Raw genomic sequence first — 23,581 nt, forward strand, 5'->3', positions numbered from 1 at the left:
AGCTGGAAAAAGCGCTGCCACGTGTCAGGGATTTCCTTAAGTTGACTCGACAATGGGTGTGTTTTAGTAGTAAAGAATAAGCGTACAATATTAAAACTTCAAGCGTGATGCGACATTTTTCCACCGATCTCACTGTTTATGACGGCATACCCCTTGAGCTGTGAGTCGTATAATAATATATTGCGTTGGTACATTCAGCGGCATATTTGGATGCTGTCGACAAAATGTTAGCGATTAAAGTTAATAGCAACGAAGTAATTAATTTAAATGTCATGCGTATTGCGGCAGTTTTTCAGACATCTCATTGTTTATGATGTCATATCTCCAGAACTATGAGAGGTAGATGGTTCTTACTCCGACAGCGGGTGTTGCCTGACAGTGAGCTATATGTGTACGAAGTTTGTTGAAATCGGCCTAGTGGCCTAGGAGGTGATGTGGAGAAAACACACACACACACACACACACACACACACACACACATAGTCATTTTATAATATGTATGGATGTCTGCTTTTGAGACAGCAGATGATAATTGTATAATTAGTTTTTGGGGAAACGTTTTGTTTGTTCAAATACTCTTAGTTTATGATTCACTAAAAAAAGAAACCGCTGATAATAACTTGTTTTAAAATTAAATTACCTCATTTGGAAGTCCTCGTTATCCACTTTGTGGCAAACAAAAAATTCTATTCAAAATTATCTTATTCCGGAATGTGCGAAATACATGTTGATTCTTACAGAGAAGATAACAGTAACCACTAACATAACCACTAACTTTTTATAATGTTATTTATTTACATAAATAAATAGCACTTAAAACATAAATAAATAGTTTTACAAAAGGTGGCCAGTTGCTCACACCTTCTCAGCAACAATCGATCCATATTTTGTATTACAGCCACGGACTCAAATTTGAGTTTTCGACAATATAGCAGAATGTTCGAATATTATCATGTAATCCTTTCAACATTCCAGTGATGTGGTTTTATAGCCCCAAATTTCCTGTTTCCAAAAATGCACACTGTTACTAAAATAGCAGTTCGTGAAATATACCATTAGACATTTTAACTTCCCAGAAAAATCTTGGCAGGTTCTGGAATTTGCAGTGCACGTTAAAGAGTCCTTTTACATTTACATCTACACTTTGCAAACCATTTCGAAGTGCATGGCAGAGGGTACGTCCCATTGTACCAATGATTAGAGCTTTTTTAATTATTATTGAACATGTTACTGCTCGGTATTTTATCATTTTGTTACTTCCGTCCTAATCAAGTCGTTATATAGGTATCGCGCACAAAGACGTAGGCAGTTGTAGTCAACATTCAACATGTAAGGTACAAAATCGGTCCATGGCGGGTAGCCAACACGTAAACTTCTGTGTCAGTCTCGGATCAGTTGGCGATGAACAGTCAATCTGTGTTATTAGTCGTGGCCAAGCATTTAACCTCTGCAGACTCTATGTTATGCGGTTTACTTATAACAATACTTGCAACTGTAATCACATAGAACATGTACGGTTACAAGTTAGTCTGTAGTCAATATTCTTTATGTAAGGATCCAGAGTCTATCGGTGAGAACGCATAATTGCATAATCCCATGGACCTGCCTCTGTAGTCGAAGCCACAACGAGTTCTTTTGCCAGAGCTTTGGAATTCTTGTGGTGGAATAAATTTTCATCCCTAGTACTTGGCCGGAAAGGGAAGAAGAGATAGTGACGGAAGTTTTCTGATTATGAGACTTCCCTCCAGTGTCCTGGGTTGAAATACAGACCTCTCCATGTGGGCTTATGGAGTGCGGGCATATGGCGGGGATTTTTGCGTGTTAGTGAATGTTGCGTTATTCTGAGAAGACTGAAAGCTAGCACCCGTCCGACGTAAAATTTCTTCCATGATGGGGAAATGGAGAGAAACTGGCTCTCCGATATCAGGCCGCTGTGTTTGGCCTCTGCACTCCGCTTTCTGCTCTGCCCAACTTCTGTATTTAACTTTGCCAGCTCGGTGAAGAACTTCCGATACGCCGAAGAGGAGGCGGAACGACAGAAACTCTTCCGACCGGAGTGGTGCGGCGAAGCACCGCCGGTGCTTGCGCCGGTCGCCAGACAGCAGCTGCCGCTACCGAGCCGCCAGCACCAAACACCACTCACAGCCGTCAGCCGAGGTCAAGGATTAGAACGAAAATATCTTCTTCTAGTCGGCCAAAACGTGGTACTGTGGAGCGGAAACAACGAAATTTACCGTCTTCCAGTATGTCTTGTCACCGCCACCTATTGAGAATTAACTGTTATTAATCTACTAAAACTCTGCCCTCCCCCCCCCCCTCCCCACCCCCCATCCGCCTCGTTCTTCATATGACGTTCATTTGTAGCCGACTATTATGTTTGGTATCCTAGGAATGCAGTGGCATGATAGGTATTTACTACCGATAGAAGTAATAACTTAACCACGGCTGCGGTTCGGCAACTGTATAAACTTGAAGAGTTTAAAAAAATCAGCCAGCCAGTTGCAAACCAAATGTTTATTTTGCCCTTGACGTAGGTTTCGATATTTCTAAAACTTTCTTCGTCAGAAGGAGTCACAAGAGCCGCTCCGCTTCAGCTGATGTATTTTACCACCATCTGATGTAATAAGGCCCACTCTTCAGGGTTTGCAAGTGGTCGACAGATTTTTTCAACCACTTCAAATGATGGTAGCTCCCTAGCATTGTACAGCACAGTAGTTGAAAATGATCGGCATCAGTTTAGAGTGCTTCTTAGGTTGTAATATTTCACCACAGTCAATATGCAACAAAATTAAACATCAAGCGAAGTAAGTGCATTTATCTAAGTTATTCAACATTCTTGCACTACTTATCATTGGGAGGAAATAATTCTGAAGGAGATGTTTTCTAAATCTTTCTCTGTTTCATTGCCCGCACGTTGTCTAAGATTGGTTTTGTTAAGTAATAACTGCAACGGATTTCTTCGGCATTTTCGTCCTTTGTTACCTTCAAACCAGATGTTCGCGACCCAAGTTCTGCCGACAAGTATAACAAATGGCCAATGGCAAAGTATCTTCAAGTGGTAAGTTAATCACATACAGCCTGACGTAGTATCTTCACAGGTCAAAAGCTAAACTCAGACTCTCAGAATTGGCGCGAAATTCCCGCGATATTTTTTTCGAAATAGAAACTTCAGTATCTGATTGTTTACTCACTACTTTTGACTAAAGCATACATTTTTAGAAACCTAAGAGTCAGGTTTACAAGAATATAGTAGTGGTGTTATTCAAACCTTACTGACCGAGCGAGGTGGCGCAGTGGTTAGCACACTGGACGACGGTTCAAACCTGCGTTCGGCGATCCTGATTTAGGTTTTCCGTGATTACCCTAACTCGCTTCAGGCACATGCCTGGATGGTTCCTGTGAAAGGGCAAGGCCGATTTCCTTCCCCATCCTTCCTTAATCCGAGCTTATGCTCTGTCTCTAATGACCTCATTGTCGACGGGACGTTAAACACTAACTCTTCTCAGAATGAGATTTTCACTCTGCAGCGGAGTGTGCGCTGATATGAAACTTCCTGGCAAATTAAAACTGTGTGCCCGGCCGAGACTCGAACTCGGGACCTTTGCCTTTCGCGGACAAGTGCTCTACCAACTGAGCTACCGAAGCACGACTCACGTCCGGTACTCACAGCTTTACTTCTGCCAGTATCCGTCTCCTACCTTCCAAACTTTACAGAAGCTCTTCTGCGAAACTTGCAGAACTAGCACTCCTGAAAGAAAGGATATTGCGGAGACATGGCTTAGCCACAGCCTGGGGGATGTTTCCAGAATGAGATTTTCACTCTGCAGCGGAGTGTGCGCTGATATGAAACTTCCTGGCAGATTGAAACTGTGTGCCCGACCGAGACTCGAACTCGGGATCTTTGCCTTTCGTGGGCAAGTGCTCTACCAACTGAGCTACCGAAGCACGACTCACGCCCGGTGCTCACAGCTTTACTTCTGTCAGTATCCGTCTCCTACCTTCCAAACTTTACAGAAGCTCTTCGCAGAAGGTAGGAGACGGATACTGGCAGAAGTAAAGCTGTGAGTACCGGACGTGAGTCGTGCTTCGGTAGCTCAGTTGGTAGAGCACTTGCCCTTGAAAGGCAAAGGTCCCGAGTTCGAGTCTCGGTCGGGCACACAGTTTTAATCTGCCAGGAAGTTTCACTAACTCTTCTCTCTCTCTCTCTCTCTCTCTCTCTCTCTGTATCTATCTATCCATCTATCTCTATCTCTCTCTCTTCAAACCTTACTCAATTTCCCAGAAGAATATTCTACAACATTCTTCGCCTCTTCCGAGCCATGCGCTGGCCATAAAAACTGCCGTTAGTCGGAGTTGCTTATGTCAGTGGATTTCCCCATCTGCGGCCCGTATTGTCACTGGGACAACGGCCAGTTAGTTGTAAATATTACACTTCACTCGACTATTGCATAACGGAAGCGCTCGCTTAACTGCATAGGAAGTCTCAGATGCTGAGACACACGGAACCGCGACCAGTGGAGTTTACCGTACCGCGCCGTGTTGTTCACCCTGTGTCAGGCGGGGACTCCCCGAGTAATCCGACCCTCGGCTGCCCGGTGGCAGCAAGCGGCCGGGCCCTCCGCGTGCCTCTGCGGCGGCCACGGCTGCTAGATAAGCGGCCAGATAGCGCCCACGTGCCTCCCAGGTGTCGGGTGGCCCATCCGGGCCTCCCACGTCTCCCCGGTCACACTTCCAAAAAGAAAATAGCGGTCCGAATGTGATGGCGTTTCTACACTACCGCTCCCAGACCTCACGCCGTGTGCCATCGAGTTACAACAGAAATAGCAGAGGGATCTTCTGAAAAAATGGGTTTGTGCTACCTTGCTTTAGTGGCAAATTAAAAAAAAAAAAAAAACAAGAAGTAAAATGCGCTTTTGTCTATATTGTGGCATACAGCCTTTGGGGCTCCGAAACGATCGTGGGTACGCTATACAGAGCGAATGGTTATCTAGAACTTGTTCACAAAACAGACTGCATTTCTAAAAGGTTATGAACATCCGAGGGCAGGAGTAATTGAGAAGTGAGGCAGGGTTGTAGGCTAACGTTCATGTTACTCGGTCAGCACATCGTGTAAGAGTCAAGGAAAAACACGAGAAATTTCGGAACGGAACTAAAGTTGAGGGAGAAGAATTGAAAATATTAGTTTTTTATTATTGTCCTCCAGTATGCGTCACAGTTGCGATAATAGTCATTTCTTTGTGGTGATTAGTTTCGGACTGTCAGTTTGATTTTGAAAACATCGGCATTGAACTTTTACAGACTAGACGGAAAAGGCATTATTCTGCAACGCGATAATGCAAGACGTCTGCCTTTAACAATCTGCTGCAAATGTTAACAAAGGTAAAGATTACTGTTGGAAAGAAACAGCATTGAACACTCTTGCAAAATTTGTCATTTCGTATTTATGATATGATTACTAGTCGCGACTAATCCTGTCTGTCACTTTCGGCGTTTCATTTCCTAATCTATTTTTCTCAGCGTTATCTTCATGATCTTTGTTTTACGGCAGCTTATGGTTATCTTACAACCACTTTTCAAGACGCTATCCACCGTCATAACTTGTGAACACGTTCGGCCAGTTTATAATATGTGGTTAGGGAAGTTAACTCGCTGCCCTGAAGTAGGCATGAAGAACTACGGAACTTATTTACTTCTTTTATACCGGGTGTTTACAATTCAACTGACGGTGTTCCGAGTTATGCATTACTGGCTGCATACGTTACAGGACGCTGAAGCATCGTAGGTATGTCCGTAACCAGTGCGCTCGCTGTGTGTGCTGAAAAAAATAACAGTTCGAATTTCTGCCTCCAGGGGAAAATTTGGCGCTGTAGGTAGTCAGAATGTGGTGTGGGTGCAGGAAAAGGGGAGAACAATAAAGTATAATGGTAGTTCCCGCACTTTTGTTAGGATATGGTCACAAGCTGTAACATTAATTTAACACTGTCTTCCGATTCAGCAACATTCTGTATATGTAACATCACATGATCGACAGCTGCTCGCAGCTTATCCAACTTCACTAGAGTAATTCGAGCTATGTGTCTTTGTATGCTATCCTTCAGAACAAGAAGAATCCGGTTACGTCCCTGGTATTTTAGATATCTCCTCAACCAGAAGACACATGGGTTTAGTTCAGGAAATCTGGACGGTCACACATCTTGAAATTGCCAAGAGATGATGCGCTCGTTACCGAAGAGTCCTCGAAGCAAATCTTTCACCTGGCAAGCAGCATGGGGTGTCGTCGCATCGAACATGAAAGTAGTGGTGTAGACACCATTGCATTCTTGCAAATCTGGAATCACGTGTTGCCCAAGGAGGTTCTTATAACGTGCAGATGTCGCTATTCACCTAAAAGACCCAAAAGGAGTCATCTCTTCGAAGAAAAAAGGACCGAGAATGAAGGAGCATGTGAATCCACACCACATCGACACGTAAGCCGAGTGCAATGGATGTTCCTGCGCAACATGTGGAAGGAGTAGAGTTCTGTGCATTCACGGCACCGAGCAGAGTATAACGTGCTTCTTCCGTCCAAAGAATATTCCCCGACTACGTGTCATCGATTTGCATGCGTGCCATAACACGAAGATCAAAGTCATGCTATTGTATATCCTGAGGCTTCAGCTGGTGCACCGTCTGAATCTTGTAGGGATATCAGTGCGAAATGCGCTGCAATATCTTTTGAACTCTTGAACACAGAAGATACAATTCCCGTGACGCAGCTCGAGCACTGGCTGCAGAATTTGAGACATGTGTAGCACGGCCGGTAAACTTCAACTTTCAGGTCCTTTAACACCACCAACCACATTACAAAAGAAATCAACACGCATCGCGAAACGACAAACAGCTTACTGGCGGCAAAACAGGGAATATTTCACATTCTGACTGCTTACAGCGCCATATTTTCACCAGGTAGCAGAAATTTTCAATTTATACTTTTTATGAATACTCCGTTAATAAACATATCTTCTATGTTTCAGCGTCCTGCGATGTGTATAGACTGAGAGAGAGAGACAGAGAAAGCCGATATATATAACCCTCAAAATTCACATAACCCCACAATGTACACAAAAAGTGGGGTTATTAATTTTGAGACAGAGATTGCGAAGCTATGCTTGGCGGAGGCCAAGAGTTTTCCGGAACAACAGACGACAGTGCTCACCTGAGCAGAGACTTTGTTTGCAAATTCCACGACGCCGCTGGGAAACTGTGAGGAACGGGTTGGACCCAGAGGGAGGGAAAAAATTACGCAGGTTCTCGTGGCCGTTACTCGTGCCTCTCCAGACAGTAAACTTGCGAAATTAAGTGGAAAGGGGGATGGGCGGGGGAGGTGGCCGGAGAATAACGGCACGGGGAAACTACGCCGGGGGTGCGCTCCGCCTTATTATAATTCCAACCCTGTTTTTTTCTGTTTCCCCTGCCCCAGTGCTTTAATTTAGAGGTAAGATTTCATACAATCTTACCGGCGGTTCCTATTTTCTCCAGTCTTTGTTCCTCGTCCCTCCCTTCGATCCTCGTAAATTTCCATCACGCTGGTATGAAAAACAGAGTAGATATATTAAGGCCGTGGGCTTCCAGGGCTGCTATTAGCAAAGGGCAGCGCTCAGCTCTGTAATCGCTAAGCGCGTGAGAAGTACGGCTCCACCAATCTCCTGGACCGTAATTTCCCTCGCAACGAAAGGCCAGCACACGTGCAAACATTCAAAAAGTGCTCTCTGTTATTTTGAACCGTAATCTCTCATGTTGTAAGAGGTGTTTCGCTATAACTGGCGATAAATGTCTCACTCTGGATACCTGCAGAACTCAATTCCATATTTTCCCTAGAACGCAGTAACTATCTCTCAAAATTGTAGGATACGCGACTGCATTATAAAAAGCAGTGGTGCTTTGTCTTCAACCGTTCACGTAATGAAAACAAGTAATCGATGGTTGAATAAAACTCATGAGTCAACAAGTGAGAACTCTGTTTATGGACGTGCGAACGGTCTTTACATCTGAAGCGTCTTTTTGAGAAACGCAGTATGCAGGGGAAGGAAGAAAGATTAGCAAGTAACGACCCTTCGATGACAAGGTCATTGCAGAAGGAGCACAGTTTCGGATTGATGAAAGGTGGGTGAGAGAAAACGGCTCTGCCCTTTCAAAGGAAGCATCCCATCTTTCGTCTTAAGCGATGTCGGGAAATTACGGAAAATCTAAACCTGGATAGTCGGACGGGGTTTCGAATCACAGACCTCTCGGTATACGAATCAAGTTTCTTGACCCTGAATCACTTCGTCTAACAGTAGACGGTCCCTGTCCGGGAAGTAAGTAGGGTTTTGGAAAAAAAACTCATTAAAAACATTTTTTCAAATCAACATTAATTTTTACAAGAATGAGCATTTCTTACTCTATTTTTGTACATAGTTGTCACCACTGTTCAGACATTTATCTCAGCGGGAAACTAACATTTCCTCTTCGTAGAAAGATGTCTTCACTGGAGACACTCACTGCTGAACACGGTTTTTTGCGTTGTTATCGCTGTCAAAACGCATTCCTCCAAAAACACGCTTCAGTTTCAAGATCAAGTGGCAGTCAGAAGGTGCGTGATCGGAGCTGTACGGCGTGTGACCGAACTGCCCCAACAAATGAAATTTTGGATCACATCCGCAGCAAGGAGCAACATAATGCATTGGCTGAGGATTCCACGCATTTTGTTTTGAATTGTGCTCCTTCTAACTATTACTTGTTCTTGAAGTTGAAGCGTGATATTGGAGGAAGGCGCTTTGATAGCTATAACGAGGCAAAAAAAAAAAAAAAAAAAAAAAAAAACGTTTTTCAGCTGTGAATGTCTTCAGTGGCGGCATCTTTCTATGAAGGGGGCGTAGAAAAGTTAGTTTCCCGCTATGATAAATCTCTGAACAATGGTGACATCTATGCACAAAAATAGTTTAAGAAATGCTCCTTCCTGTAAAAGAAAAATTTGATTAAAAGAAACCGTTTTTATGAGTTTTTGTTTTCCAAAACCGTACAATACAGCGTTATACTACGACAATTTTGTGTGTGTGTGTGTGTGTGTGTGTGTGTGTGTGTGTGTGTAGAGGAGGTAGCTGGAGAGGTGAAGGTCTGTTGCAGATACTTGCTAGAATCTCCAGCGTCAAGAAAAGGAAGACCGATGTGATGTCGGAAGGTGGCTGGTGCGCCAGGCAGGAAGCGGCTTAAGCCATGTGGTGGGTGGCAGGAGCTGGGCGCGGATTTAGAGGTGTGCAGCCAGCAGACAGCACGGCCGTCACGGCACGTTTATGCTCCTTAAATATAGCCGTCGGCAGCAGCGGCTGCCTCCGGCGTGTCTCGGGGTCTGGCGGAGCAACACGGAAGCGAGGGCTACGCTGTCGTCCGATATCAACAGCTGCCGCCGCCGTCACCTCAGGTTCTTGACAGCTCAGGCCGAAAACACTCACTCCGTTGACTTACATTTTCCTACTCTCACCCTTACTTACTTCTCTCTCAATGTTGGGTAGGTGTTAAGTTGCTCTCTGTTATACCCCTGGCACCAATCGTATGCGTCCGATAGTCGTCTGTTCTATTTTTTATTTAAACCGGATTTTTGCTAGAAACATCACAACCATTGTTACTCCTTTATGAAGTTAGTTAAGGCGTTTGATTCATTAGCAGTCGTGCCCATGTAGGATTCGGCTGTTAGGCGAAAGACGTCCGAGTCTTGCTCGTGCTGTGCGCAAAAATTCGTAGCCAAAAATTATGCCTCCTCCCTCTGTCGGTAGCCATGTAGACTGCACAAGAAAGGGTCTCTGCACTGCCCTACCACTCAGTTTTCGAATTCTGAATTATCTGTACCCCACAAATGCCTTTTGTATGTGTTTGCAGTGTGCTGCAAAATGCTGAATATATCGCTGAAGAAAAAGTAATTGACTGAATGCAGACTGACTTCATTATTCTAGTTATTACGCGTTTCGGACATTGGCATCATCAGATACCTTGGAACGTCCTGTTGCTCACAGATAAAAAAGTTAAATGTTGCTGTAGTAACGATCATGATCAGTCTGCTTATGATTGCTACTAGTACAACATGTAACTTTTATGTTCAACATGATGTTTCAGGATATCTGACAATGGCAATGTCCCAAACGCCTACTATTTTGATAATGAAGTCAGTCTGCATCCAGTCAATGACTTTTTCCTCAGGACCTATTCAGCATGTTGTATATTTTCAATATGGACTCTTATATTCTTTCCGGCCGGTGTGGCCATGCGGTTCTAGGCGCTTCAGTCTGGAACCGCGTGACCGCTATGGTCGCAGGTTCGAATCCTGCCTCGAGCATGGATGTGTGTGATGTCCTTAGGTTAGTTAGGTTTAAGTACTTCTAAGTTCTAGGGGACTCATGACCACAGATGTTAAGTCCCATAGTGCTCAGAGCCATTTGAACCATTGTTTTTCTTATGTCCTTCGTGATTTCATTTTGCAGCTATGTCTCTCTGTAAGCTTCTGCTCTGTGTTGAGTCCCATACTAATCTATTCTGCCGCCTGTATCATCTTTGTCGGCTAACTGCTGCCGCTATGTATAGTTCTGACACAGGAAATTTTGGTGATACCGACGTTTCCGACGCCCTGGAAAAAGAAATTGGCAGTTCCATCTCAGAGGGACAAGCTCATGACAGTGATATCGGTTCAGATTTCTTTGCGTCCAAGTGCTGACGGAAGTAATAAATAAAAGGAAATGAACTACGGAAGCGACTGAAATAATATACCCCCTAAATGAAAATTCGTAAAATAGCTCTGGTAGTAAAGACAAGTTATGAAAAACCGCAGCTACCACTTCAAAGCAGTTACGATGTTCGTAAGAGCCAGAAGGGGAAAACTTGCTGAAAAGAAACGTCCTGGTGGTGTCCAAATTGTGATATAGCTCTTTGTATGCCTGACAGGTTTGAGAGACACCTCACTCAGTCATATTAGTCTGTGTGTAAGAGCGCTGTGTGTAAGTTTTTCTTCGGAAGAGAAACATGATTCAGTAGAACATTCCGTATGTCTGGTCATTTTTATATTTCATAATCAGATTTTTTAAGATCGGATAAAACAGATTTCATCATTTCAAATCAAACATCACGCATATTTATTGCATTCTCCGTTAGAAAGGTAAGAGTTCGAAAAATTTCTTAAAAGCAACAGTCCAGCTACCCAATCCAGGTGAATGATGCCAGTCTCGAATTTTAAAAAAATAATGTATACAATTAGGCTCACTAAATGAAACATTAGCCACCCCCTTTAACAGCGCACACTGGTCGCCTTGAAGAGCTGTAGATAGTATACAGCTGATACCTGGTGCCATTCGTTTTGAACCAAAGGTGTGACTGGACGAGCAGACTTAGTAGAATCGCAGAATGGAGCTATCGTGTTTCCGCGTCAATAGTGTTTCCCGATTTGTTGGTGCATCTTCGCGGATTGTCCAACGTGTCTACAAGTCGTGTGCCAGTCGCTGCCATGTAACATGGCGTAAAAGCATTGGCTGTGAAAAGATCCTAACTTACAGGGATTGGATACGTGTGTCACGCCTTGTCAGTGACATCCGGTTTCAAACTAGATAGGCATTGTTGGTGTCGGAGAACGCAGATCCACCTCAGTCAGTTTCCGAACCGTGGTAACTGCACGCAATGAACACTTGGTGACTGGTTCCTCACGAAGTTCCATTACTAGCATCAGTGTACACTCTAAGAAAAAAAAAAAGAATGACGCAGATCGGTCACAAATAAGTATCGACAGACAACGCAAAATTGTATACTTCGCTGGCCGATGGATGAATATGTGAGCCCTGTACACCAACAAGCCCGTTCGCACCGGTGTCGAGCATCTGTAATCTCATTGACTGGGCCAGTATTGTCTTCAGTGATGATTCCAGCTTCGAAATGAGCCTCAGTGACCGGCCGAGACGTGTCTGGAGAGACCCTAGACAGCGGCGCGATATCATACAGCTTGACAACCAGGAGTGGTGTTCTGAGGTGCTATTTCTTATGATAGCAGGACCCCTTTGGTTGTCATCCTCTCCACCATTGCACCACAGCGGTACGTAGACGATATTCTACCGCCCTATTTTGCTGTCCTTCATGCCAAATCATCTCGGGCTTATACACTCCTGGAAATGGAAAAAAGAACACATTGACACCGGTGTGTCAGACCCATCATACTTTCTCCGGACACTGCGAGAGGGCTGTACAAGCAATGATCACACGCACGGCACAGCGGACACACCAGGAACCGCGGTGTTGGCCGTCGAATGGCGCTAGCTGCGCAGCATTTGTGCACCGCCGCCGTCAGTGTCAGCCAGTTTGCCGTGGCATACTGAGCTCCGTCGCAGTCTTTAACACTGGTAGCATGCCGCGACAGCGTGGACGTGAACCGTATGTGCAGTTGACGGACTTTGAGCGAGGGCGTATAGTGGGCATGCGGGAGGCCGGGTGGACGTACCGCCGAATTGCTCAACACGTGGGGCGTGAGGTCTCCACAGTACATCGATGTTGTCGCCAGTGGTCGGCGGAAGGTGCACGTGCCCGTCGACCTGGGACCGGACCGCACCGCCACTTCCCAGCAAATTAGGGACACTGTTGCTCCTGGGGTATCGGCGAGGACCATTCGCAACCGTCTCCATGAAGCTGGGCTACGGTCCCGCACACCGTTAGGCCGTCTTCCGCTCACGCCCCAACATCGTGCAGCCCGCTTCCAGTGGTGTCGCGACAGGCGTGAATGGAGGGACGAATGGAGACGTGTCGTCTTCAGCGATGAGAAGCGCTTCTGCCTTGGTGCCAATGAGGGTCGTAGGCGTGTTTGGCGCCGTGCAGGTGAGCGCCACAATCAGGACTGCATACGACCGAGGCACACAGGGCCAACACCCGGCATCATGGTGTGGGGAGCGATCTCCTACACTGGCCGTACACCTCTGGTGATCGTCGAGGGTACACTGAATAGTGCACGGTACATCCAAACCGTCATCGAACCCATCGTTCTACCATTCCTAGACCGGCAAGGGAACTTGCTGTTCCAACAGGACAATGCACGTCCGCATGTATCCCGTGCCACCCAACGTGCTCTAGAAGGTGTAAGTCAACTACTCTGTCCAGCAAGATCTCCGGATCTGTCCCCCATTGAGCATGTTTGGGACTGGATGAAGCGTCGTCTCACGCGGTCTGCACGTCCAGCACGACCGGTGGTCCAACTGAGGCGCCAGGTGGAAATGGCATGGCAAGCCGTTCCATAGGACTACATCCAGCATCTCTACGATCGTCTCCATGGGAGAATAGCAGCCTGCATTGCTGCGAAAGGTGGATATACACTGTACTAGTGCCGACATTCTGCATGCTCTGTTGCCTGTGTCTATGCGCCTGTGGTTTTGTCAGTGTGATCATGTGATGTATCTGACCCCAGGAATGTGTCAATAAAGTTTCCCCTTCCTGGGACAATGAATTAACGGTGTTCTTATTTCAATTTCCAGGAGTGTATTTCGACATGTTTGCCGAACCTTATTTTGGCCAGCAGTGTCACCGGACTTCTGAGCACTATGGACAGGGCCCTTCAACCAGTTTGGGATTGTGACGATCTAACGCGCCAATTGGACATATTTGGCACATTATCCCTCTGGAGGACATCCAACAATTCTATTAATCAATGCCAAGATGGATAATTGCTTGCATAGGGGCCACAGGTGGACAAACGCGTTATTGACTTCCTCAATTTGTAAGCTCTTCTCTTAAATAAATCATCCAGTTCTTCTGCAATCGTAATCATTTGTTTGTCTGTGCATGTACATCACATCTACTGTTTTCCTTCTGAGAGCCTTTCTGGCGGTCCTATTGTCTGCCCAGTTCGTCCGTTCCTCCTTCGCGTTGTGTTCGTCCATGGTGTACCCATTCCTGCCAACATCGTCGAATGGTGGCATCGCTCCTATTCAAATGTCGAGTGATTGACCTATTGTTCCAACCGGCTTCTTTGGGCCCAACTACAGGTCCCCTCTTAATGCTGACATCTGGGTATATTGTTCACGCACTTGACTGCCAGGCAATTTACCGTCCAACTGAGTTCACGGAATGAAACCCGCTTGGAGTTCATGCCACGTTATCGACGTGTCATCTGCCTTTACTATCCTTGCCAGATGCTCGGTGAAACTGCTCTACAGCGTCACACATTCATCCATCGGCCGCCGAAGTATACGATTTGCGTTGTCCATCGATACTTATGTGAATATCAATTTTTGACCGATTTTGGGTTTTTTTCCCTTAGAGAATACACTGATGCTAGTAACTGTATTTTGTGAGGAGCCAGTCATCAAGTGTTCACTGCGTGCAATTACCACGGTTCGGAAACTGAGGTGGACCTAAGTTCACCGACACCAACAGTTCCTATCTAGTTTGAAACCGAAAGTCATGACAAGGCTTGACATGTATCCAATCCCTGTAAGTTAGGATCTTCTCACAGCCAATGCTTTTAGGCCATGTTACATGGCAGCGAGTGGCACACGACTTGCTGTAGACACGTTGGACAATCCGTGCAGATGCACCAACAAATCGGGAAACACTATTCACGTCGAAACACGATAGCTCCTTTCTGCTATTCTACTACGTCTCCTCGTCTACTCATCTTATTCCTCTGGTTCAAAACAAGTGAGTGACACCAGGTACCAGCTGTATACTATTTACAGCTCTTCAACGCGACCAGTGTACGCGGTTAACGGGGTTGGCTAACGTTTCATTTGGTGAGCTTAATTGTATATTTAAGCTTTAACAAATCCGAGACTGACATCATTCACCTGGATTGGATACCTGGACTTCATGTTTTTCAAGGAAGAAAGTAGTACTAAACCTGCTGAGCGTGCAGGAGAAACGAGTTTTGGAAAGTGGGAAGGGTGAGACTGTGAGGGCGACTCCTAAATAGTGCCTGCATTCCCTCAGTCGATAAGAGCACTGTAGGTGACAAGAGACGGTTCTGGGATCGAGCCCGAGTGCGATACACAGTTTTAAGCTGCCTGCAGGTTTGAGCTTTACAATACTTTCCACAAACCACTACTTGGCCCAATAGCTGTATGTCATCTTTCTATTAAAACACTGCCGTAAAACACGAACATTAAAATTACTGATAGAAGCCGTTACGAGTATAATCTGATACCGATACAAGTTTGAGATAATTGTTTCGAAACAAGAACGAAATAAAGACGGTATCAAATCAACTGCAAGAATGTTTACCTAAGGAGCAGAGCGAATTTTAATTAAAGTACCCGGGAAATTTATGACACAAAACCTGTGTCGGTGGAGCGTGCGGCCATGGGAGAAAACTGATGCTATGTAATCGTCTTTCATTTAGCAATTCGATACGAGTAGGAATTGCCGAGCGCGCAGACTGGTTGCCAAGCCTGGTCGCTGCACGCACACACACCGAAGCTGTTACAGTGAACGCTGACGGTAAAGACGTGCCGGTAGTCGCACGCGCGCATTCCGAGGCCTGATTATGCAGAAGGCCCGTTGCAGTGTGTCGCTGGCCCAGTACGAGCTACCGGTCCGTAGCGCCCTGAACCGTGTCGCTTTATCCCTCGCTTTACTGTCGGACACGGTGTATGATTTTTATGCGGGGGGCGGGGGAATCATCATTCACTGTGCTTACCCGGGGCCCATTTGTTACGACACGGCAGCTTACGACTAATAAACGCTCGGAATTAATTTACATAATTACAAGCGATACGTAACGGTGACGCTGCGGGTTGCTGAACCCGAGTCCGTCTCTAATCAACGCCGACCATCGCAGCGGGAGTGTCTTAGCGGGCCAGCCCTCACGAGTAGAAGTCTACAAATGACTAGCAGGCTTTCAAACACGTGTAATTATTTCCGCAATATTCTCCTCCCGGCACTAGCGTTCGACTTAGGGGCGTGCGTCACATTTGCAGCTAAAAGTGGCCACGCCTGCGTGTGGTCTTTGTCGTGCACTATATTTGGCTATTAATCGTAAAGATGGCTTCTTCTTTTTCTGCCTCGCATCGGCACTATCTCTTCCGCCGCGATCGCAGCTTCTCTTTTTCTTTGTATTCTCAGTGCCTAGTTGTGTCGGCGTTCATTACTGTGCAGTAAATTCTGCCGTTGCATTCACACTTGCCCCATGATGATACTTCATAAAAATAAATGTGGAGTGCTTTGCCAGATGTTATGCTTCCAGAACCAGGTCTGGAGACAGGTAGAACTGGTTCTTCGTCTTAGGTTAGGTAGTACTTACTTGACGGAGACACTGAATCCGAGGGCTCATGCTTCACGAATTGTGAACAGGAGTTGGACTACTTTGAACGCTAGTTGAAGCCTGGTTGGTAAGTACTCAGAGAGCACACAGGATAAGATTATGATTGTGGATGGGGCCGTAAATGGTTACTGTGAGTTGCTCAATGAAATACACAACTCTATTTTTCTAAGAACCACGAATTTTCACATTGCTTTAAAAGATCATAATTAGACAATACAGCTGAAGGCCTAGTTAAAGAAAGCTTGAGATGCTTCCTGGGCCGAACACCAAAAATAAGAATGGCTGAACGCGTAGCTTAGAAATCAAAAGCAAAAAATAGAAGGTAAGATTAAAAAAACCATGCAATTGAAAACAACTTTAATTAAAACACATTAATAAACAGTTTTTCTAACCAATAAATTTCCTTTTAAACTTACAACGGAAAGGCCAAAAGCCTAAAAAAATAAATATTAACTTATTGCACGGCTGAAGGCCACAAACAAATTTGAATGCCTGAACAACAAGTCAGACAAACAATTTGAAATAAACCTCTTCCTTCTTATAAAAAATTTTCCTTCAAAGAATACACACGGCTGAAGGCCTTATTAAAAGCGGTTCACGTAAATCCTCGGGCGAAAGCCACACACAACACATCGAACAAATAACGGCTTGGGGCCTGGATTGTAAACAATTTCAGATAGAAAAAATTTTAAGGAAAAATTTTTTTTATTAAAGCAATCTTCAAAATTTTAATTTGACAGGGCTGAAGGCCTTTATGTATAATTAAAAAGAACTAAATTAATACCCAGCCGAAGGCCTCGCACAATACTTCAAACTAAAATGAAAACCACAATCTAAAGCAAACAGCACAAGTGGTGCTCAGAAGTGTTCCAAGGGTCGGCCTGAGGACCTACTGTAGCTCAAACGTAAAGTGAGGTGAGATAGGCAGCCGAGAGTTGAAGTTAAATAATCGGATGGCAACTCAAACTAGGGACGGCCCAGGACCGACCAACAATTTAACCAGTTCCCTTCCGTCTGACCAAATGCACAAGCATGCAAAATATCAGCCAAGGATGAGGATACGAAGAGCACTACATCTTCAGAAATTTACGTCTAAAAACAGCCGAGGGAACAATAACCACTCTAAGCAAAATATGAAGCAAACAACTGAAAAGGCTGTCGAACTACACACCTGCATCTACATTTATACTGCGCAAGCCACCCAAGGGTGTGTGACGGAGGGCACTTTAGGTGCCACTCTCATTACCTCCCTTTCCTGTTACAGTCGCGTATGGTTCGCGGGAAGAACGACTGCCGGAAGGCCTCCGTGCGCGCTCGAATCTCCCTAATTTTACATTCGTGATCTCCACCGTGCCAGACAGCATCAACACGACGAGGAAAGGCACACTGCGGGAAAACTACCGGGACAGATAACTGGGGCGTTAACGGCCGCAGGGTAGAAAATTCCGCGGCAGCATTTCACTGGCAAGTAACAGTCAATTTAATAATTAATCACAACATAGGGAGATGGCTGCATGATTTTGCCGACTCCAACACATCATACGTTGCTGCTAGTCCGAACAGCCTAGGGAGCAACAACCTGCAGATGAACGAAGAGATGTCACAACAGTTGAAGTTTCATAACAGGCTGACTGACCACTCAACTTCAGCGTCCAGTTTCGGTGGGCAACGAACTCTGTCGCTCTCGCAACTAGCGCCTCACGATCCGACAGCATGTGAACGCCGCCAGCTGTCCCGGCCTGGCCTTGCGCCGTTGAGACTTCCACGCTGCTCCGTCCCATCTACACACGCACACCACCACCACCACCACCCGGAAATACTAGCCGTCACACCAAAGATAGTGCCACAGTACTAGTATCGATAAGCGCTGCTGCTGCCACTCAACTGTACTAAGTTTTACATTAATAAAGTGGGCGGAATAAGTTGGCCTAGAAGGCATCTTGTTGTTAACCTGCCCCTCATTTATCGACTTTATATTGTATCTTCGGAACAATCGCCTTTTCAAAATTTTATTCCAATTGTTTAGGCACATGCTTCCACGGTCATATATTTCTAACATTGTCGATAGAAGGGAAGGAGGAAGTTACAGTGCTCAGAGCCATTTGAACCATTTTGGACACGTGCTGCACACAGGAGCATTGCCGAACATGATCGTTTCGGTGCTCCAGGTGTCATGGTGTGGGGAGGAATAATTTTACATGGGTGGACTGACCTCCAAATCGTTTAATACGGTACGCTCACCGCTCAACAATATTGTGACAACGTGTTGCTTCCCCATGTGTGTCGTTTCAGGGTGAATTTGACCCTGACTAATTTTTTATGGATGAGAATGAGTGAGTGTATCGGAGAGCACAGGTGGAGAAGTTCTTGGAACGAAAGGATGGGCTGAAACACATCCACATGCACCAACGAGCATCCAGCAGTTTTCAGCGGAGTTTTTGGAGAAATAGAACCGTACCACAAGAATTCCCTACCGCTCTCGTGTCCAGCAGCGGAGAATGTTGCAAGGCATGCATTGCCGACCGACGCGATAACACACCCTATTAAGAACCAGTCTCGCGTTTTGTAATGCTCAGGGGACCACCAAAAATTTAAAGAAAAGTGTCATTTTTGTTCGTTTCTTCGCGTATTTCTTTCTTCTTTAATGACACGTCGGCCAGTCGGTCCTTCATGACCTGTTCAGGCAGAGTTTAGTTTAGTTTTTTTTTTTTTTTTTTTTTTTTTTTTTTTTTTTTTTTTTTTTTTTTGTAACAGAGTGTTGTATGAGGGATATAAATTGTAGAGGGAGACAAAGGTCTGAGGTAGGATCAAACGGACGTTAGTTGCAGTAATCATGCAGAGGAGTCTGGTACAGGATATACTAGTGTGAAGAACTGCAGTAAACGAGTGTGCAGACTAAAGGCTACAACAATAATATTTAACTTTATGGTCACCCATAACACGGCGTTGCAGTTACTGAAAACAGTGGAAACTAGTCGCAATAAATTATTTAGTGTAATATCGTTGAACGGAAATTTACAGGGTCTTGAAAGGAGGGTATAAGATGAACATCGACAAAAGCAAAACAAGGATAATGGAATGTAGTCGAATTAAGTCGGGTGGTGCTGAGGGAATTAGATTAGGAAATGAGACACTTTAAGTAGTAAATGAGTTTTGCTATTTGGGGAGCAAAATAACTGATGATGGTCGAAGTAGAGAGGATATAAAATGTAGACTGGCAATGACAAGGAAAGCGTTTCTGAATAAGAGAAATTTGTTGACATCGAGTATTGATTTAAGTGTTAGGAAGTCGTTTCTGAAAGTATTTGTATGGAGTGTAGCCATGTATGGAAGTGAAACGTGGACGATAAATAGTTTAGACAAGAAGAGAATAGAAGCTTTCGAAATGTGGTGCTACAGAAGAATGCTGAAGATTGGATGGGGGTAGATCACATAACTAATGAGGAGGTATTGAATAGAATTGGGGAGGAGTTTGTGGTACAACTTGACTAGAAGAAGCGATCGGTTGGTAGGACATGTTCTGAGGCATCAAGGGATCACCAATTTAGTATTGGAGGGCAGCGTGGAGGGTAAAAATCGTAGAGGGAGACCAAGAGATGAATACACTAAGCAGATTCGGAAGGATGTAGGCTGCAGTAGGTACTGGGAGATGAAGAAGCTTGCGCAGGATAGAGTAGCATGGAGAGCTGCATCAAACCAGTTTCAGGACTGAAGACCACAACAATAACAAATATCTAAAATCTGTGATTGGGAACTTACGATGGATTTTAGAAACGCAGTAGTGTTATACTGTCGAAGCGACTGAGTGTGAGTGTGCAGCTATGAAAAACCTTTTTACTGTCAAGACGTACTTAGGAAGGGGGGGAGGGGGGAGAGCGACGAAATAGCGCAACCAATGATAATGTTTTTATTTGATGAAACTAATAGCTCCCAATGTCGAAGAAACACAGTCTATTATGTACAACAGTAACTACGTTAAAGAATTACGTGTCTCATTTATTAGAGGTATAATAAATACCTTTTAGACAACTTCCATTTTCGTGACTGAAACCGAGAAGAAAATTCGAGTAAAGAAGCAGGACTGAAAGAGCTTGTGTGTGTGTGTGTGTATGTGTGTGTGTTTGTGTGTGTGTGTGTGTGTGTGTGTGTGTGTGTAGAGCAATTTATGGGTGTCAAATAGTAAACACTTCAGGGATCTTTTGATGTCATCTCGCGGAGTTTCTGCTGTCACCTTCAGACAAGGTTCCCACAAACAACACCCTTTGTAATAGGAGCTGCCGTTCTCTCTCTCTCTCTCTCTCTCTCTCTCTCTCTCTCTCTCCGAGCTCTCGCTGGTAACACTCCCGGGAAGAAAATCCCGCACGGCCGCTAATTCCGTTATATACGAGTGGCGGGGCTCATTCCTGCTAACGAAGAAATACCGAGTCGACGGGCGGTGAAGGCGGCCTCTGCCGTATGTCATGTGTGGCTCGTTGCCGTGAGCTGTCTGCCTGCCACAAACCTCACAACTTCACACCCAAAGCCAACTGGCTCCGAAAGGCCTCATAAGATTTTACGAGCAAATCCTACCTGAACATACGAGCTTCTTTTGTGGCAGAATATCCAGTTTCACTACTAACTGCTCCAGTTTGGAGGTGTTAAATTTAGCGTCTTCTCTGCTACGTGCAGAACCACTCTCTTTGCTTCTCTATTGCTGTCGCAACTAAACTCGCCACTTTTTTACATCGCTTTGTCGAAATAGCAGTAAATTAAGTGTCCCGGTTCAGTTCCTACTATGTTTAGCATTTTACACTATGATTAGGTTGCCTTGTGCGTTATTCGGGAACGACTGCTGTTGAATGAATATGTTTGGCTCCAGAAGTTCATACGTTTGAAATTTAGTGTGTCTAAAAGTATTTATGGCTAGTAAAGCGATAATGTAAGGTTATTGGCACGTGGGAAACAAGTTCTTGGGCTGAACAACAGATTTTGGGACATAGAACCATATTTATACACACACCTGTTGGTCGGTAAAGTACGAAAATGTTAATTTCAGTTCTGCATCGTGTTACCGTGGTTTTAGTGATTATTGTCGTAACCTAACACAAACCCAGAACACTATCTAGCCTGTGACGTGTCATTGCAGTCTACGGTGCCAATGAACCTGAAGTGAAAGGGTTTGTGTTGTCGGTAAAAGCACAATATCTTTGTTAGTAGTTAGTTTCGTAATGGGAAAAAAATGAAAAGTATTCCTATGATGAGGGGTCTAAATTGAAAGAAATATCACATGCAGAGGAACAGGGAAAAGGAGCAGCTGAGCAGCATTTCGGCCCTTCACAAACAGAAAAAAAGAACATTCGCGATTGGCGGACTGGTAAAGAAGAAGTGGAAAAAATGAGGAAGATTAAATGTGCAAATAGAGGACTGAATGCAAAATGGCTAATACTACAAGATGACGTATTGAAATGGATTCAAGGACACCGTCAAAATGACGCTGGAATTAATACAAAAATGATTCAAATACACGTTCGTAAGCTGTCACTACCATGGAACTTAACAGACTTTAAGGCTGGAGTTGGTTTGTGCTACAGGTTTACGAAGCGTTAAGGACTTAGCTTGCGAAACAAAACCAAAATATCTGAAAAATGTCTTAAGAGTACGAGGAGAAAGTATTATCTTTCCATCGCTTTCTTATTCAACATCGAAAGAAATCCAGTGTGGAAATAGTGGATATGGACGAAACTCCTCTTGCATTTAATGTGCTGAGTAACAGAACTGTTGCCGTGAAAGGTGTAAAACTGTAACTAGAAAAACAAGTGGATATGTAAAAATGTATTACATTGTTGTCCTTTCATGTTGTCCTGACGGTACTGTACTTAATCCAATAATCATTTTCAAGCGCAAAACAATGCAAAAAACTTCCGAAATACCGACAGGTGTTACTGTTCACGTAGATGACAAGGGTTGGATGGAAAAAGCGGGTATGAAGCTAAGGATTAACAGAGTGTGGGAGAGCAGGGAAGGTGCTTTATTGAACAAGAATTCTGTTCTTTTGCTACATCAGCTAAACAATTCTGTGAAAGATAAATTGAGAAAGGTAAATGCGAAGCTTGCTATTATTCCGGGAGGACTTACTTCACAATGACAACCTTTTCATGCTCGATAAATAAACAGTTTGAAGTGTATGTAAGCGAGGAATGGAAGAAATGAATGATGGATGTAACCAAACACGATTTCAGCCCGAAGGAAACCTTAAAACGACCTACAATGAAACAAGTGGATAAAACAGTCGTGGTCTAGAAAGTGAGACGACAGTAATGTTAAATATTTAAAGAAAATGCTCTCGATGGCAGTGAAGAGCATCTTACACATGAAGAGATGACGACGAAGTGGAATAAGAAGAAGAAGACGATTTTCAAGGATTTTAGAGGTTACCTCCGTTTTATAAACAGAATTTTTTTAGTCTGACTTTGCAGTGTAATTATAGAAACGGTAAAAATGTTAATTTTTTTAGCAGTTTGTAAAAAAGTGAGGTGTGGCTTATAGACCGAAGCATCTTATAGTGCGTAAAATACGGTACAGCAACTAAATGGACTATCTTCCCCAGTGTAAAAAAACGGTCACGTCTAAGTGTTCTGGAGACTTTAAAATTCCACAGAGGAATTAACGACGTTGGGATTCCGTCGAAATAAAAATAGTGTTACTCTCGGGGTATTTTCGAGATAAAAATAACACTACTCATCATCTCTTCAGAAGAGAATGGACGCCAATTAGCACCGATTCCGCGTGAGGAGGCACGCAGTAGTCCTACAGAGGTGCGTAATAAATGCGCAAGGAACGGTGGCATTCGGGTAGGACCTGGGGTCCGGATTAATTTTAACCGCTTTGCGAGTTATAAATGCGTTTCGGCTTGAGCGTGGCGTCGTCTGTCATAAATAAACGGCGCATCCGCACGCCGCTTTGTACGCTAAATGAGGGACAACCGTCAGTGGGCTGTAAATCCTAACAGAGACACTTGCTCCCCGCCGCCGGCCCGTTTATTTTTCCTCCACTGCGGGTGTCTCCGCAACTGCCGGCGCCTGCCTCTTGCCTCCTGTGTTGAACTCAAGCATTTTCAAGCGTGTGCATTTGGGACAGGTAAATATTTCGACTACATCAGCAGCCACAAAATATGGTAATATAAAAGAAAATAATGTTAAGGCCTTCTCTCTCAAAGAATTCAGATATAAAGTGACTACTGGTGTTTTGTGTGAGCGATCAGTAGCTCATAAACGTGTAGCAGGACATAAACATATAGCACAAGTCTCCTAC

General features: G+C 44.5%; 1 protein-coding gene and 2 non-coding genes across 3 annotated transcripts in view; 2 read left to right on the forward strand and 1 right to left on the reverse strand.

The window, feature by feature from the left end:
* LOC126284281 (roundabout homolog 2-like) overlaps positions 1-23,581 on the forward strand; it is a 1,294,877-nt gene that overhangs the window by 966,983 nt on the left and 304,313 nt on the right. The gene's annotated exons all lie outside the window — the stretch shown is intronic.
* On the reverse strand, positions 3,572-3,646 carry Trnas-cga (transfer RNA serine (anticodon CGA)). The gene has a single exon. It is a non-coding gene; the product is annotated as a tRNA-Ser (tRNA).
* On the forward strand, positions 4,083-4,157 carry Trnas-uga (transfer RNA serine (anticodon UGA)). Its single transcript has one exon. It is a non-coding gene; the product is annotated as a tRNA-Ser (tRNA).

Source organism: Schistocerca gregaria, chromosome 8 (assembly GCF_023897955.1).
Source record: "Schistocerca gregaria isolate iqSchGreg1 chromosome 8, iqSchGreg1.2, whole genome shotgun sequence".
Classification (NCBI taxonomy): Eukaryota; Metazoa; Arthropoda; class Insecta; order Orthoptera; family Acrididae; genus Schistocerca; species Schistocerca gregaria.